Genomic DNA, 19,160 nt, shown 5'->3' with positions numbered 1-19,160 from the left:
CAATAGGAGGCCATTTGGCCTGTCGAGCCCGTGCCGGCTCTCTGCAAGAGCACTTCAGCTAGTCCCACTCCCCCGCTCTTTCCCCTTAGCCCTGCAAATTTTTTTCCTTCAGGTACTTATCCAACTCCCTTTTGAAAGCCACGACTCAGTCTGCCTCCACCACCCTTTCAGGCAGTCTTCTTCTTCTTAGGCAGTCCCTCGGAACCGAGGATGACTTGCTTCCACATTAAAAATGAGTTCTCAGGTGACTGATCAGTCCAATGCGGGACCTACAGTCTCTGTCACAGGTGGGGCAGACGGTGGTTGAAGGGGCGGGTGGGGTGTTTGGGTTGACGTGCACTCCTTGCGCTCCTTGCGCTTGGCTTCCGCTTGCTCCCGGCAAAGAGACTCGAGGTGTTCGGCGCCTTCCCGGATGCTTCTCCTTCACTTTGTGCGGTCTTGGGCCAGGGATTCCCAGGTGTCGGTGGGAATGTTACACTTTTTCAAGGAGGCTTTGAGGGTGTCCTTGAAGCGTTTCCTCTGCCCACCTGGGGCTCTCTTGCCGTGCCGGAGCTCCGAGTAGAGCGCTTGTTTTGGGAGTCTCGTATCGGGCATGGGGACAATGTGACCCGTCCATCGGAGCTGATTGAGCGTGGTCAGAGCTTCGATGCTGGGGATGTTGGCCTGAGCAAGAACACTGACGTTGGTGGTACCTCTCCAGTGCTTTGAGGTGCCTGCTGTACATAGTCCATGTCTCTGAGGCATACAGCAGGGCGGGTATCACTGCTGCCCTGTAGACCATGAGCTTAGTGCCGGGTTTGAGGTCCTGGTCTTCAAACACTCTCTTCCTCAGGCGACCGAAGGCTGCACTGGCACACTAAAGGCGGTGTTGGACTTCGTCATCGATGTCTGCCCTTGTTGACAGTAGGCTCCTGAGGTATGGAAAGTGGTCCACGTTGTCCAAGGCCTTGTCGTGGATTTTGATAATCGGGGGGCCGTACTGTGTGGCGGGGGCAGGTTGGTAGAGGACCTTTGTCTTACGGATGTCTAGTGTAAGGCCCATGCTCTTGTACGCTTCGGTGAAGGTGTTGACGATGGTTTGGAGTTCGACCTCCGAGTGAGCGCAGACACAAGCATCGTCTGCATACTGTAATTCGATGACAGAGGATGGGACGAACTTGGATCTGACTGGAGGCGACGGAGGTTGAACAGTTTCCCGTTTGTTCTGTAAATTAGCTCCACTCCAGTGAGGAGCTTACTGAGGGTGAGATAGAGCATTGCAGCAAGGAAGATTGAGAAGAGCGTTGGTGCGATGACACAGCCTTGCTTGACCCCGGTTCGTATGTGAATTGGGTCTGTTGGTGGAACCGTTGGTCAGGATCATGGCTTGCATGTTGTCGTGAAGCAGGCAGTGCATTCCAGATCATAACCACTCGCTGCATAAAAAACTTTTTCCTCATGTTGCCTTTGATTCTTACGCCAATCACCTTAAATCTGAGAACAACTCCAGCTTCTCCAGTCTATCCATGTAACTGAAGTCTCTCGTCCCTGGAATCATTCTTGTAAATCTTTTCTGCACCCTCTCTAAGACCTTCACATCCTTCCTAAAGTGTGGTGCCCAGAATTAGACACAATCCTCCAGTTGAGGTTGGACCAGTGTTTTATACAGGCGCATCATAACTTCCTTGCTTCTGTACTCTATGCCTCTATCTATGAAGCCCAGGATCCCGTATGCTTTTTTAACCACTTTCTCAACCTGCCCTGCCACCTTCAATGATTTGTGCACATATACCCCCAGGTCTCTCTGTTCATGCACCCACTTTAGGATTGTACCCTTTAGTTTATATTGCCTCTCCTCATTCTTCCTACCAAAATGTATCACTTTGCACTTTTCTGTGTTAAATTTCATCTGTCAAGTGTCCACCCATTCCACCAGCCTGTCTATGTCCCCTTGAAGTCTATCACTATCCTCCTTCACTATACTTCCAAGTTTTGTGTCATCTGCAAATTTTGAAATTGTGCCCTGTACCCCCAAGTCCAAGTCATTAATATATATCAAGAAAAGCAGTGGTCTTAGTACCGACCCTTGGGGAACACCACTATATACCTTCCTCCGGTCCGAAAATCTACCGTTCACCACTACTCTCTGTTTCCTGTCACTTAGCCAATTTCGTATTCATGCTGCCACTGTCCCTTTTATTCCATGGCTTCAGCTTTGGAAGTCCATGTACACCACATCAACCGCATTGCCCTCTTCAACCCTTTCTGTTACTGCATCAAAAAACTCAATCAAGTTAGATAAACACGATTTGCCTTTAACAAATCTGTGCTGGCTTTCCTTAATTAATCCACACTTGTCCAAGTGACTGTTAATTTTGTCCCGGATTATCGTTTCTAAAAGCTTCCCCACTACCAAGGTTAAACTGACTGTCCTGTAGTTGCTGGGTTTCTCCTTACACCCTTTTTTGAACAAGGGTGTAACATTTGCAATTCTCCAGTCCTCTGGCACCACCCCCCGTATCTAAGAAGGATTGGAAGATTATGGCCAGTACCTCCGCAATTTCCACTTTTACTTCCCTCAGCATCCTAGGATGCATCCTATCCGGTCCTGCTGACTTATCTATTTAAGTACAGCCAACCTTTCTAGTATCTCCTTGTTATCAATTTTTATCCCATCCAGTATCTCAACTATCTCCTCTTTCACTATGACAATCCACAATGTTACACCATCGTCACTGCTTCATTTTAATATACCCAACCATGTTTCAGTGTGCGCTTTCAACGTTTGACAAAAGTAAGGCTGGAAAATTTGGTTGAATTTCAGATAACAAATGAGCAATGGGTCTCCAGCACACTTTCTGCCCCTATCCACTGGAATACTGCCTGAAATTTGGCCAGTATTCAGTGTAAAATCCTGCCTTATGTTTCAAATATCTAGAGATTATTATTGAATTCTATCTATCTTAATCACAGATGTTACTAACGTTCAGACTTAATTAGAATATTCTAATTCTAGACTGATATATATAAGGATGCCCCGGAGCATGGTACATCGGCGAGACCATGCAGACACTGCGACAACGGATGAACGGACACCGCACAACAATCGCCAGGCAGGAGTGTTCCCTCCCAGGTGGGGAACACTTCAGCAGTCAAGGACATTCAGCCTCCGATCTTCGGGTAAGCATTCTCCAAGGCGGCCTTCGAGACACACGACAACGCAAAATCATCGAGCAGAAACTGATAGCCAAGTTCCGCACCCATGAGGACGGCCTGAACCGGGATCTTGGGTTCATGTCACGCTACATGTAACCCCACCTGACGTAGGGTCATCCAGACTTGAGTCGTCGTTGGCTTGTTCTCTCTACACAGATGCGGCTGGACCTGCTGTGATTTCCAGCAAAAAAAATGTTTTTTGTCTGTTTTTTTGTTTTTCACACAGACCCCAGCATCTGCAACATTTGACCCCTTGTGACCCCACCTCATTGTTCATTGATGTAATGTTTTCCTGACTGCCCTGTTGGGACACCATTCACACCTTTGATTGCTGTGATTATCTCTCTGCCGAGGTGTGATAAATGGCAGTTAGAAAGATTACCTGTAAACATCTGACATTATTCTCTGACTATATAAGCTGTGTCTTTATGCATCTCTCCACTTCACCTGACAAAGGAGCAGCGCTCTGAAAGCTTGTGACTTCAAATAAAGCTGTTGGACTATAACCTGGTGTTGTGTGACTTCTTACATTTGTCCACCCCAGTCCAACTCCGGCATCTCCACACTATATATATACTTTGAAAGGGCACTCCATCTCAGAGGAGAATAAAAATAGGCAGGAACCTTTCCATTGGCTTCCACCATCCATCAGGGCATTAATAACAATGAGGACTGAAATCATGACTAAGGTCAGAGCATTTGGCGTCAGAGGACAGGTAGCAGAATGGATCGCAAGCTGGTTACTAAACAGAAAACAGAGAGTTAGGGTTAAGGGCAGCTACTCAGACAGGCAAAAGGTGGGAGGTGCTGTCTAACAGGGATCAGTGCTAGACCCACTGTTGTTCACCATTTACATTAATGATTTGAGCTCAGGAATCAGAAGTACAATTTCTAAATTTGTGGACGACACCAAATTGGCGGGTGTAGTTAATACAAAGGAATTAAGTGACAAAATACATGAAGACGTTAATAAACTTGTAGAATGGGCATATAGTTGGCAAATGAATGTCAATATAAATAGGTGTGAAGTGGTGCATGTTGGTGAGAAGAATAAGGAAGCCACATACTGCTTGGATAATAAGTCTAAATGGGGTAGAGAAGCAGAGGGATCTGGGGGTACAGATACACAAATCACTAAAAGTAGTGACGCAGGTTAATAAGGCCATTTAAAAGAAAACAAGCACTGGGGTTCATTTCTAGAGGGATAGAATTGAAAAGCAGAGAAGTTATGTTAAACTTGTATAGAACATAAGAACATAAGAACATAAGAAGTAGGAGCAGGAGTAGGCCATACGGCCCCTCGGGCCTGCTCCGCCATTCAATAGGATCATGGCTGATCCGAACCTAGACTCACGTCCACTTCCCTGCCCTCTCCCTATAACCCCTAATTCCCTTATCTGCTAGGAAACTGTCTATCTCCGTTTTAAATCTATTTAATGTTGCAGCTTCCACAGCTCTCTGGGGTAGCAAATTCCATAGATTTACTACCTTCTGAGTGAAGAAGTTTCTCCTCATCTCAGTTTTGAAAGGGCAGCCCCTTATTCTAAGATTATGCCCCCTAGTTCTAGTCTCACCCATCAGTGGAAACATCCTCACTGCATCCACCCGATCAATCCCCCTCACAATCTTATATGTTTCGATAAGATCGCCTTTCATTCTTCTGAACTCCAATGAGTATAGACCCAACCTACTCAACCTTACCTCATACGTCAATCACCTCATCTCCGGAATCAACCGAGTGAACCTTCTCTGAACCGCCTCGAGAGCAAGTATATCTTTTAAATATGGAAACCAAAACTGCACGCAGTATTCCAGGTGTGGCCTCACAAATACCCTGTATAACTGCAGCAAGACTTCCCTGTTTTTATACTCCATCCCCCTTGCAATAAAAGCCAAGATTCCATTGGCCTTCCTGATCACCTGCTGCACCTGCATACTAACTTTTTGTGTTTCATGCACCAGGACCCCCAGATCCCTTTGTACTGTAGCACTTTGCAGTTTCTCTCCATTTAGATAATAACTTGCTCTTTGATTCTTTCTGCCAAAGTACATAACCTCACACTTCCCAATATTATATTGCATCTGCCAAATCTCTGCCCACTCACTTAGCCTGTCTATGTCCTTTTGCAGGTTTTTTATGTCCTCCTCACTCACTGCTTTCCCTCCCATCTTTGTATCGTCGGCAAACTTGGATATGTTGCACTCGGTCCCCTCCTCCAAATCGTTAATATAGATTGTAAAGAGTTGGGGTCCCAGCACTGACCCCTGCGGAACACCACTAGTTACTGATTGCCAGCCCGAGAACGAACCATTTATCCCAACTCTTTGTTTTCTGTTAGCTAGCCAATCTTCCACCCATGCCAGTATATTACCCCCAGTCCCGTGATTTTTTATCTTGATCAGTAATCTTTTGTGTGGCACCTTGTCAAATGCCTTTTGGAAGTCCAAATACACTACATCCACTGGTTCCCCTTTATCCACCCTGTATGTTATGTCCTCAAAGAATTCGAGCAAATTTGTCAAACATGACTTCCCCTTCATAAAACCATGCTGACTCTGTCCTATTAAATTATGTTTATCCAAATGCTCTGTTACTGTTTCCTTAATAATGGACTCCAACATTTTACCAACCACAGATGCTAGGCTAACTGGTCTATAGTTTCCAGCTTTTTGTCTACTTCCCTTCTTAAATAAGGGTGTTACATTAACAGTTTTCCAATCTGCCGGGACCTTTCCTGAGTCCAGGGAGTTTTGGAAAATAATCACCAATGCATCCACAATCCCTACTGCTACTTCTCTCAAGACCCTAGCATGTAGGCCATCAGGTCCGGGGGATTTATCCGCCTTGAGTCCCATTATTTTACCGAGTACCACCTCCTTAGTGATTTTGATTGTGTTTAACTCCTCCCCCCCATTGCCCCCTGTTTGTCCAGTGTTGGGATATTTTTAGTGTCCTCTACTGTAAAGACTGATACAAAATATTTGTTCAGCGTCTTTGCCATCTCCATGTTCCCCACCACTAGTTTCCCGGTCTCATCCTCTAAGGGACCAATGTTCACTTTAGCCACCCTTTTTCTTTTTATATAGCTGTAGAAACTCTTGCTATCTGTTTTTATATTTTTTGCTAGTTTACTTTCATAATCTATCTTCCCTTTCTTAATTAATCTTTTAGTTATTCTTTGCTGGCTTTTAAATGCTTCCCAATCTTCTATCCTCCCACTAGATTTGGCTACTTTATATGCCCTTGTTTTCAGTCGGATATTATCCTTTATTACTTTACTAAGCCACGGATGGCTGTCTTTTCTTTTACTCCCCTTTTTCCTCAGTGGAATATATTTTTCTTGAATGATGTGAAATATCTCCTTGAATGTAGACCACTGCTCTTGTACCGTCTTATACTTTAATCTGTTTTCCCAGTCCACTTTAGTCAATTCTACTCTCATACCTTCATAGTCTCCTTTATTTAAGCTCAGTACGCTGGTTTGAGATCCAACTCTCTCACCCTCAAACTGAATTTGGAATTCAACCATATTATGGTCACTCATTCCAAGGGGATCCTTTACAAGGACATTTTTTATTAATCCTGTCTCATTACACAGGACCAGATCTAAGATTACCTGCCCCCTGGTTGGTTCAGTTACATACTGCTCAAGGAACCCATCCCTAATACACTCTATGAACTCTTCCTCAAGGCTGCCATGCCCAATTTGATTAGTCCAGTCAATATGAAAGTTAAAATCCACAATGATTATAGCTGTTCCCTTATTACAAGCCCCAACTATTTCTTGATTTATACTCCGACCAACAGAGTTGCAACTGTTAGGAGGCCTATAGACTATGCCCACTAGTGACTTTTTCCCCTTATTATTCCTTATCTCCACCCAAACTGTTTCACTATCCTGATCCTTTGACCCAATATCATTTCTGCCTATTGCAGTGATTCCATCCTTGATTAACATAGCAACCCCACCTCCCTTTACTTCCTGTCTGTCCTTCCTAATTGTCAAATACCCTTGTATGTTTAGTTCCCAGTCATGATCATCTTGCAGCCATGTTTCCGTAATGGCCACCAGATCATAACAATGTGTAGTTATTTGTACCGTCAACTTGTCTATTTTGTTACGAATGCTGCATGCATCCAGATAAAGAACTTTCAAATATGTTTTCCGACAACTTATTCCTGTTTTTACCCCTTGGTAAACCTTGGTTAGCCTGCACTTGGAGTAACGTGCACAGTTCTGGTCTTCATATTATAAAAAGGATATAGAGGCACTGGAGAAGGTGCAAAAAAGAGTCACAAGGATGATACCAGAACTGAGAGGTTATACCTATCAGGAAAGATTGAACAGGCTGGGGCTCTTTTCTCTAGAAAAGAGAAGCCTGAAGAGTGACCTAATAGAGGTCTTTAAGATAATGAAAGGGTTTGATAGGGTAGATGTGGAGAAAATGTTTTCACTTGTGAGGGAGACCATAATTAGCGGCCATAAATATAAGATAGTCACTAATAAATCCAATAGGGAATTCAGGAGAAACATCTTTACCCAAAGAGTGGTAAGAATGTGGAACACAGTACCACATGGAGTAGTTGAGGCAAATATAGATGCATTTAAGGGGATGCTCAATAAATTCATAAGGGAGAAAGGAATAGAAGGGTATGCTGATGGGGTTAGATGAAGAGGGATAGGAGAAGGCTCTTGTGGAGCATAAATGCCAGCATAGACCAGTTGTGCCAAGTGGCCTGTTTCTGTGCTGTAAATTTGATGTAAATCTCCACTCGCCCCTCCCAGTCTCTATAACCTCCTCTGACCCTTCAAGAACTCTACGTTTCTCAAACTCTGGCCTCTTGTCCACACTGCCCCCTGCCCCCCTGCACTTCCTTCACCCCACCATTGGCGGCCATGCTTTCAGCTGTCTAGCTCCTAAGCGCTGGATTTCCCTCCTGAAACCTCTCCACCTCTCCCTCCTACATTAAAACTCTGCTTCAAACCTACCTCTGACTAAACTTTTGATCACCTGTTCTAATGTCTCCTTCTTTGGATCGGTGTCAATTTTTGTCTGATTTAAACTCCTGTGAAGCGCCTTGGAATGTTTTACTCTGTTAAGGGTGCTATAAAGTGCAAGTTGTTGTTGTCGTTAATCCAGTCATCTGAGGAAGTAGAGGTGACCATGAAGTTTTTACCAGGGTGTATAAAATATAAAAAATGTTGGAATGTATATGTCACATTTCAGGACTTTTCGACTATGTTTCCACAAAAAGGATTTGGAAAAATAATTACTTTAAAAAAATGTTTGCGGTTTTAAAGCTCATTTGCTAATGAGCTAGACCAGACATCCCCCCCCACCCCCACAATTGTAAACCATAAGCATTTTGCTAGCCCGTCTTGATGATCGGTAAACACCTTACACCAATTGTGTTTGGAAACCTCTGGTTCTGTGCACTTGGGAAGGATGGTCAGGCAGGCTTTGCCTTCTGGCTGTGCCCACAGGGAAATAAAAACAGAGCCAGAGAATCATTCACTGACAATCCGATCTAACAAAGGCTGCAAAGTCAGTCAGATTTTAAATAGCAAGTTGCAGCGCAAGCTTTGGTCAGTATCGGAAAGAGAATGCAGGAAAATAGTTGGTTATTCCAAGTCAAGCAAGACAACCCACTGTTGTGGGAAGGTGCAGTGTTAGTTGTTTTGTATGAGTACACATATTCACTTGCTGTGAATAAAGTAACTTTTGGCACATGTGAAAGACATGAACACCTGGTTCAGATCACAAGGGGGGACTATTGTTACACCCCGGGTTACGCTATAGATATTGGGCAGTGCGCGTCTACTCCTGCATGCGAGCGGTGTGGGATCCACTTTTGAGAGCAATTGGTGCGACTGAAATCCAAGTAATATTTGAAGCTTACCCCCCTGCCTCCTAGAAATTAAAACAATTCTTGGTGTCAACTCAGAAAATTTGCTTGATGGTAAATGCACTTTACTTCGTTTTCAACAATAAATTGACTTGCACGTATTTAGAAGAGTAAACCTTGGGGTATTGGAAGATTTGTTGTGTAACAAATAGGCAGGCACCTTCCTATAGTATTAATGATAATGATAGAATCCATCCACAAGTGACTGGTCTCCTTTGTAGAATGTAGGTTCAATAATACATTATAGCAGTAACCTTTCGACTTTGCGCTATTGGTGGGGACACATATTCTCAAGTGCATGCTGTGCCTGGTTTTCAAATGGGTTTGGTCAGAAATGATGTACATTTATAATGTTCGCTCCCAGTGGGTGAGGCTTCTCACCAGTAGTGCAAAGTCAGAAGATTTCCCCTTATATTTCAGACACCGTATTACTGCTAAAGCAGAAATCAGTTTGAGCATCTTTCAACATAGCACACTTGTGTGGACAATGTATCCTGTCCTTTTGATCCTGTCTTTTTGTAGTTGGGCTACTGATCCTGACTGACTGAAAAAAGAGCTCTTATTTGTGTTTTCTGTATACCTTTGAACTGTGTAACCAAAGCTTCCAGTGCCCCAAGGTTTAATCTTTTAAGTACCAAAATTGTGGCTTGCGTACTTAACTCTTGTCACAGAATTTGTTTCCACTTTATTAATGGAATGCTAGCTAGACAGGAAGTAGTTTCAATCTCGTCCTGATCTCATTCTTTAATGATGCCTTAGCAGGAACTCACAATTTAGATATGAGCATTGCGTTATCTGTAGGAATCCTCAGAAAATCCTGCTTTCTAGTGTTGTGCATTTAAATTCTTCTGCACATAGCCCTTGTTTAGAGGTGTTGTTGGTATCTCAGTCTCCTTCAGGTGTGGCTGAAAATTTGGTTTCAAGTCTAATTAAAACATTTTTTTTTTAATTCCAGAATTTTAAAATTTAGATTGTGAGCAATACTGTCCCATTTCTCGCAAAATGTACCTTTGTATGTTTAAATCTTGCCTCCTTGCTGGCAAGTTCACAGGCATCAATACTTTGACAAAAATATAGAAATTGGTTTAGACACAAGCACGTTAGGTTATCAGTAATAGGACTATAGCTTATGGGTAGTTTGCTGTTACTCCTAATAAATTGTCATTATGAAGCAATTTCAAGATTTGGATGGTTTTAAGCATGATGGGTGGTCTTCCTGTCCATCCATGGAGTGGAGGAGGCCTGTAATTCATCAGGCCAGTAGTACGCGCTGAGGTTTACTTCTATCCAGATGTACGCCTTTGATATGATGTTCTTCAGATGAAAGTAGGATTTGTCCAGCTTTGTCTTATAGATGGATCCCATTATAGTCGCCAAGAAGTTCTTTTCATCCAATATTCACCCAAGTTCTCCGGTAATCTAAATAGGTACGATTCTATTTAAACTCCATTTTCTCTTTGCTACTTCTTTAGCTATTTTTTTGGAACATTTTGTACAGTTCGGGCTTTATCCCAACAATTTTAACTTGTGTTTATGGCAGAAAAGTCGTTTCAGTAAGGAGGCTGAGTGTCCTCTGAACTGAAACTTACACGCGTATGCCTTCATTATACAGGACTAACGATGTCCTACCTACTAATCAAACTACACCTAGACAAAGCATTTTGCGACTAGGAGAAGGTGTGAACATCTGTATGCTGTACCAAAGACCATTTTCTCCTATGTATTCCTAATAGTTGTAAATACCACAATCAGACCTTTGCATTCAGGCTAAAACTAATGGTCAGATGTATTTGCAACAAAGGTAATGGCCGTAATTTCCCCCCGAAAAAACGGGTGGGTTTGGAGTGTGGGGGCAGTTAAAGTGTTAAAAATGGGATTCCCAGCCTGAACCCACCTCCAACCCGCCCACTTCCAGTTTTAAAGGAGGTGGAACATAGAAACATAGAAACATAGAAGATAGGAGCAGGAGTAGGCCATTCGGCCCTTCGAGCCTGCTCCGCCATTCAATGCGATCATGGCTGATCATCCAAATTCAGTACCCTGTCCCTGCCTTCTTCCCATATCCCTTGATCCCTTTAGCCTCAAGAAATATATCCAACTCTTTCTTGAATATATTTAATGAACTGGCCTCCACCGCCCTCTGTGGCAGAGAATTCCACAGGTTCATCACTCTCTGGGTGAAGAAATTCCTCCTCATTTCAGTCCTAAATGGCCTACCCCTTGTCCTTAGACTATGACCCCTGGTTCTGGACTCCCCGGCCATCAGAAACATCCTTCCTGCATCTAGTCTGTCCAGGCCTGACAGAATTTTATAGGTTTCGATGAGATCCCCTCTCAATCTTCTAAACTCCAGTGAGTATAAGCCCAATCGACACAATCTCTCCTCGTATGTCATTCCTGCCATCCCAGGTATCAGCCTGGTGAATCTTCGCTGCACTCCCTCCACGGGGGCGGTGGAGGGGGGGGCGGTGACGTTCCCACTCTCGGGGGTGGTACTTCAACTTAAATATTGTAATGAGGTTGGAAGCCTCTTTTTTAACTTCCATTCTGAATTTAATTACATGTGGACGGATTTCACACAATTCGTGAAAATACCTCCTGGATCCAGGTTCCCTACCTAACTCGCACTCGGAGACCCCACCACGAGGCCTCCGATCCCCACCATGAAGCCTCCCCCCTCACCCCACTGATGATGCTGGAGCTGGCCACAATCTTCCAGTGGCCGGCCCCGATCCTCTCTCCCCCCACCCCACCCCCGCCGATTCCCGATTTCTGATCCCCCCCCGATCCCCTCCCCCCCGATTCCCCGATTCCCTGCTGACCCTCCCCCCTGATCCTCCAACCACCCACCCCCGCCGATCCCCAATCTTCCCCTGCCATTCCTCGACGCCCCCCCGCGATCCCTGACCGAGCCAGCCGATCCCGCTTCCCCGCCACCCCGCCGATCCCTCCCCCCGACCGACCCCTCGCACCCTGTCCACAACTGAGTCCTACCAGCCCGCAGCCAGCCAGCCTCTCAATCTGGCTGGCTGCGGGAGGGAATCCGAGGCCTCGCATTCAAATCAGGCCCTGCCGTTAAAGCCGGCCTCCTGGGTTTCCCGCCCACCTCAGAAGCCCCCCCGACCCCAACCCATTTACCCAGACAAAATTCCAGCCAATGATACAGAAATGGCACGACAGAAAGTTACTGGTGGTACAAATACTTAGAAAGAAAGAAAGGTGGAATCAACGCATAAGGGATTTCTAGAATATATTTCTCACACAGTTTGTTACATGACAAGTGTTTGGATGAACCAGTCATGTAGGTGAAATTTCTGCTCCCCATATGAAATCCAGCTGACTGTACTGAAACAAAAGACGTGAGAGAAATCTCCAATTATTCCCAGACTGAAAATCTCTCAATAAAGAGTTGTCAATCAGTCAAGTTCAAAGATATATTGAAGCATTCTGTGCAGCAAAAAGGAATGGTGAACACTTATGTTGCCCTGGCCTCGCTATATGCTTTTACCATTTAATGTTATATTAGTGCGTCGCACAAAGCATCAGATTCTGGGCTAATTTATAGATCAAACAACTTAGCCCGGTCCCATAGATAATTTTTCTCCAGGCCTCAATCTTGAAATTGAGCAAGAGAAGTTAGCTTCCATTTTAACTTTGGTTCATTTTTTGTATGCGACCACTCTCGTGAAACAGAGACAAGGAGATTCCTTTTCTGCTATCGTCAGCTGAAACTTCTTGATCAAATTTATGCTGTCTATTTGAAGTATTAACAATATAATACCTAAATTTTCCTTATTTGATAAGCTCCTTTCATCACATGACTTCCCCCAAGGCAAATGGTTAACCTCTGCTTCCACTTGCTTGTACTTGAGAATCTGTTTGGTGCCTGTAGTGTATGTACTTTGAAGAAGGAACTATATTCTGCAGCCCCTGTATACTGCAGTACAAGTAGTGACCACCCCTGTATATAAGCCTGTGTAGTAACTTTGTATAGTAGTTCCAGTTTTGTCTCCACTCAGTAAACACCTGTTATAACCAACTCCTGCAGTCCGTGTCTCAATTACACACGGACGTAACACTGGCGACGAACAGATCCGAACTTACCTACAGTTCTGCACCACCTCATGGGGATCCATCCCTGAAGCGAAGTTGTTAGAGGTCGAGGCCAGAAGGAAGAAAAGAAAAAAAAAACAAACAGAAGAAACGGGCGTTGACCGTGGGCAACCGCCTCTGATTCATCGAATTAGAAGATTTGCAGGAGAGGCTGTCAAGAGCGGGGCTTGGTTATCCTGTCTATGGTGTTCCAGCTAATCGGGCTGGTGGCAGGTAGTACACTGATCCTTCCTGTGCTGCGGCGGGCTAGAGCTCAATCGGGTGGCTTTTCAACGGGGCCGAGCAGCGTTGTCGGGAAGAGGAGAGAGAGAGAGAGGGTGGAGCACACAGGGCGCGGCCGGTGCTACGATGCTGGGCAGCGTACAGACCCGAGAAGAGGGAGGAAAGTGTCCCGTAGGGTTTGCTCTGACGGCGGGAACAGTAATTGAAATAAAAGAAATTAGAAGCGCAGAAAGCCGCGAGGAGCTGCAGTTTGCCACGGGGACCGCGGAGAGCGGCGTTAGCAGCAGCGCGGGGGGGGGAGTGCGCGAAGACCATAGGGCGTCGCCATCAAGGCATAAAAACACCAGCAACAGCGCTAGCAGCAGCGGAGAAGACAGAAAGCGCAGGAGGCGCCATCTTAATCCAGCGGGGAAGAAGGCAAAGCGCGGGAGGCGCCATTTTGTTCAATCGGGGAAGAAGGCAAAGCGCGGGAGGCGCCATCTTAGATTTCCAAGATGCCGAAGACTGGCAATATCACTGCCTTCGATAATGCAATAGAAGACTGGACCACGTATGTGGAAAGAGTCGAAGTATATTGCAAGGCAAATGAAGTAGCCGATGAGAAAAAGGCATCGGTACTACTAAACTTAATGGGCGCAAGAACGTACGGCCTATTGCGGAACCTGATCACTCCAGCCAAACCGATGGCGAAGAGTTTTAACGAAATTGTTACTATCCTACAGGAACACCTAAATCCTACACCGCTGCTGATAGCAGAAAGATTTAAATTCCACAAGAGAAATCAGCATAAAGATGAGAGCAATGCTGATTACCTTACGGAACTACGCAAGCTATCAAAGCACTGCCAGTTCGGAGCAGGACTGGCAGATACCCTACGGGACAAATTTGTCTGTGGACTCCTGAGTGAAGGAACCCAGAAGAGGTTACTCTCAGAGAAAGAGCTGACGCTAGATAAGGCTTTCAGCGTGGCAGTATCGTACGAAGCAGCAGCAAGGGGAGCTGCAGAATTACAGCAAAGGCCACAGGAATACGGCACCCATGAAATGACACGGGAATTTGAAAAATGTTATCGCTGCGGCAGAACAACCCATGACCAGAAGGACTGCAGGCAATGCGGAAAGATGGGACACATTGCACGAGTTTGCAGGTCAGGGAAGAAGACTAACAACAACAAAAAGGCTACTAAGGAACAGTACAGGAAAGTACAAAAGATGACGGACAGTAGTTCCGAAGACCAGAAGAGCGATAGTGAATCTGGGAACAAGAGACTAAGCTGTCTCAAACTTCACAACGTAATCACAAAAGAGGATCACCGAACCATTTGGGTCACCCTCACGATAGCAGGGTCCCAAGTCAAAATGGAATTGGATACAGGATCAGCCCTGACCGTCATGAATTGACGAGACTACGAGCGGCTATTCTCACACATACCCTTGAAAGACACATCCATTGTCTTGAAGACGTACATGGGGCAGAAAGTATACCCCAGAGGGAAAATAAGGGTGCCTGTCGAATACAACGGCAAGGATATACAGAAATTGTATCTGTACATACTGCAAGATGGTGGACCACCGTTATTGGGACGTGAATGGATCAGAAAGATAAGTTCAGACTGGCACTCCATTCAGGCACTGACGGTGGCTGGTAAAAAGGATGACGACGTCATACCTGGACGATTGTCAAAAATCTTAGCTAACGCTAAAGAGGTATTTCAACAAGAACTGGGAACTCTTAAAGGCGTAACCGCCTCGATAAAAATAGAAGAGAATGCAATTCCCAAGTTTTTCGAAGCAAGACCGGTACCATATGCGATTCGTCCAGCCGTCGAGGCAGAGCTGGAGAATCTGGAGAATGCAGGCGTGTTATCTAAGGTAGACTGGAGCGAGTGGGCAACACCCATCGTTCCTGTCATGAAGAAAATGTTAAACAATAAGTCTGAGGAGCCAAGGAAGGTTCGCATCTGTGGGGACTTCAAGGTGACGGTGAACCCAGTCCTTCACACAGTACAGTATCCTCTCCCGAGGATAGAAGATATTTTCACCTCACTAGCTGGAGGGAAGCGTTTTCCAAAAATTGACCTAGCACAAGCATATTTGCAGATGGAGGTTGAAGAATCCTCTAGGAAGTATCTCACGATAAACACTCGCAAAGGTCTTTACCAGTATAATCGACTGGTATTCGGAGTAGCATCAGCTCCGGCGATATGGCAAAGAGCGATGGAACAAGTCCTGCAAGGGATTCCGGGGACTCAGTGTAACTTGGACGACATCCTAGTGACAGGTGAAAATGACAGTGAACACCTTGCCAACCTAGAGCAGGTGCTCACTAGACTAAGAGAGCATGGGCTACGAGCCAATTGCCCGAAGTGAGAGTTTTTTAAGAAACAGATATCGTATTGTGGCCACGTGATTGATGAAGAGGGGTTACATAAGTCCCCTGACAAAATTGAAGCGGTAGTTAAGGCTCCAGCACCTGAAAATGTGTTGCAACTGAGGTCATTCTTTGGATTGGTGAATTACTACCATAAGTTTTTGCCGAATTTGTCCACAATTCTGCACCCACTGAACGCCCTACTACAAACTGGAGTAGCATGGAAATGGAGCGATGAATGTAAGCGGGCCTTTCAGAAGAGTAAAGACCTAATCACTTCAAGAGAAGTATTGGCTCACTACAACCCATCACTACCGATAAGACTGGCGTGTGATGCGTCTCCCTACGGCATTGGAGCGGTACTGTCACATAAATTCCTTGATGGTTCAGAGAGGCTGATAGCTTTTGCGTCACGCTCGTTAACTTCAGCCGAGCGTAACTACGCCCAGATTGACAGAGAGGCCCTCAGCCTGGTGTGGGGGGTGAAGAAGTTCAATCACTACCTGCACGGTCAGAAATTTACTCTACTAACTGATCATCAACCTCTTGTCTCCATTTTCAACCCTCAGAAGGGCGTCCCGATAATGACAGCACAACGGCTACAGAGGTGGTCCCTTTTCCTAGGGGTACACCATTATGACATCGAGTACAAAGGAACTAAACAGCATGGGAATGCTGATGGATTGTCATGCCTACCTTTGCCGACGGTGGAAGAAGCACCTGCAGTGGATCCTGTGGAGATATTCCACTCGACCATAGTCGAATGTCTACCTGTGATGAATGCAAACATAGAAAAGGAAACACGAAATGACCCAACACTCTCCAGGGTCTATGATTTAATGGTGAAGGGATGGCCAGCACATGGCGAACCACTGTTGCCAGCATTCTCGCCGAGAAGCGAACAGCTGTCAGTGTGCCGAGGAACCTTGATGTGTGGATCCAGAGTAGTAATTCCACCCAAATTGAAGGATAGAGTGCTCAATGAGCTTCATGAGGGTCATCTGAGAGGGATAAAAATGAAGAACTTAGCCAGAGCGTTTGTGTGGTGGTCGGGAATTGATAGAGAAATTGAAGAGATGGCCAAGAGCTGTACAGGATGCCAGAAGGTCCAAAACGCCCCACCACAAGCCCCTCTACATCCATGGGAGTGGCCCTCATCTCCATGGCAAAGGGTGCACATTGATTTTGCTGGTCCATTTATGGACTCGATGTTTTTAATTGCGGTGGATGCACATTCAAAGTGGCCAGAGGTAATAAAAATGTCCTCAACCACCACAGAAAAAACTATCACAGTCTTACGAACCATATTCGCCAGAAATGGGCTGCCTGAACAGATTTGCTCCGACAATGGACCACAGTTTGTGTCTGAAGAGTTCCGGAGGTTCTTAAAGAACAATGGTGTTAAGCATTATACATCCGCCCCATATCATCCAGCCACCAATGGATTGGCTGAGAGGTTCGTTCAAACATTCAAGAAGGCTATCAAGGCAATGGGTAATGAAGACATACCCCTACAACACAAGGTGGATAACTTCTTGTTTGCCTACCGGAATGCGACACATGCGTTACCAACCAAACTCCAGCCATGATGTTCTTCAATCGAAGACTACGATGCCGCTTGGATTTGGTTAAGTCAAACATCAGAAGAGATGTGGAGAACAGGCAGTTTCAGAATATGAATGAAAGGCCGACCAGGAGTTTTAAGATAGGTCAACCAGTTTTGGCCCGGGACTACCGCACAGAGAAATGGCAGCCAGGAATGATCTGCACACGGCAAGGACCTCTAATGTATACCGTGGACGTTGGAGAGAGCATTGTAAGACGCCATGCTGACCAGATCCTAGAGTCACTGGAAAACGTCAAATCCACACCACGATCCGATACACCTGGTGATGAAACCGAAGTACCAATTGCATCTACCTCAGAATCAGTGATATTGGAAGCAGACGAACCAAACAACGACGTTGATCTCGAATCAACTTTGCCAGAAGAACCTGATACCCCAAAGAGGCGTTATCCAGACAGAATCAGGAAGCCTCCTCAAAGACTGAATTTATAATTGCTTAACTTCAGCTAATGTGTATAGCAACTGTAATTGTAAATATGTTATTTAATTATTAATCGAATGTTATGTACTGTTTAGCTAAAAGGGGAGGAATTGTAGTGTATGTACTTTGAAGAAGGAACTATATTCTGCAGCCCCTGTATACTGCAGTACCAGTAGTGACCACCCCTGTATATAAGCCTGTGAAGTAACTTTGTATAGTAGTTCCAGTTTTGTCTCCACTCAGTAAACACCTGTTATAACCAACTCCTGCAGTCCGTGTCTCAATTACACACGGACGTAACAGTGCCAAGCTCAGATGAGGTGCTCTGAAGAATGTTGACAAGTCTTTCCAGTTAAAGTGCTCCACAGGTGGAGCAAAGGGAGTGGGGGATGCACAAGAGGCCAGAATTGGAGGAAGGCAAAGTTCTCTGAGGGTTGTCGGACTGGAGGAGGTTACAGAGATGGGGAGAGGCAAGGCCATGGAGGGATTTGAACACGGGGATGAGAATTTTAAAATTGAAGTATTGGTGGACCGGAAACCAATACAGGTCAGTGAGCACAGGGTGGGCGGAACTTGGGTGGAGGTTAGAATTTGGGTGGCAGAGTTTTGGATGAGCTCAAGTTTATGTAGAGTGAAAGATGGGAGGTCGACCAGGAGAGCATTGGAATAGTCCAGATTAGAGGTAACAAAAGCATGGATGAAGGTTTCAACAGCAGGTAAGCTGAGGCAAGGGCAGAGATGGGAATTATTACAATGGTCTTTGTGATGACGAGGTTATGGTTTCAGAAGCTCAGCTCAGGGTCATATAGGATGCCGAGGTTACAAACAGTCTGGTTCAGCCTGAGACAGTGGCCAAGGAGGGAGATGGTATTAGTGGTGAGGTGGAGATTGTGGTGGGGTCCAAAGACAATGGCTCTGGTCTTCTTAATGTTTAATTGGAGGAAATTGCGGTTCAGCCAGGACTGGATGTCAGACAAGCAGTCTGACAATTTAGAGACAGTGAAGGGGTTGAGAGAAGTGGTGGTGAGGTAGAGCTGGGTCGTGTCGATGTAAATGTGGATGTTGTCGTCAAGGGGCAGCATATAGATGTGAAATAAGAGGGGGGGCCAAGGATACATCGTTGGGGACTCCGCCGTTAAAGTTTTGGGACGAGAAGATAAGCCATTGCAGGAGATTATCTGGCTATGACTGGATAGGTAAGAGTGAAACCAGGCGAGGGCAGTCCCACTCAGCTGTGCAATGGAGGAGTGGTGTTAGAGGAAGATGACGCGGTCAACCGCGTCAAAGGCTGCAGATAGAGCACA

The sequence above is a fragment of the Somniosus microcephalus genome, chromosome 16, assembly GCF_052327205.1.
Source record: "Somniosus microcephalus isolate GS21.2 chromosome 16, FLI_Smic_1.0, whole genome shotgun sequence".
Taxonomy (NCBI): domain Eukaryota; kingdom Metazoa; phylum Chordata; class Chondrichthyes; order Squaliformes; family Somniosidae; genus Somniosus; species Somniosus microcephalus.
Note: the sequence above shows the minus strand (reverse complement) of the source record.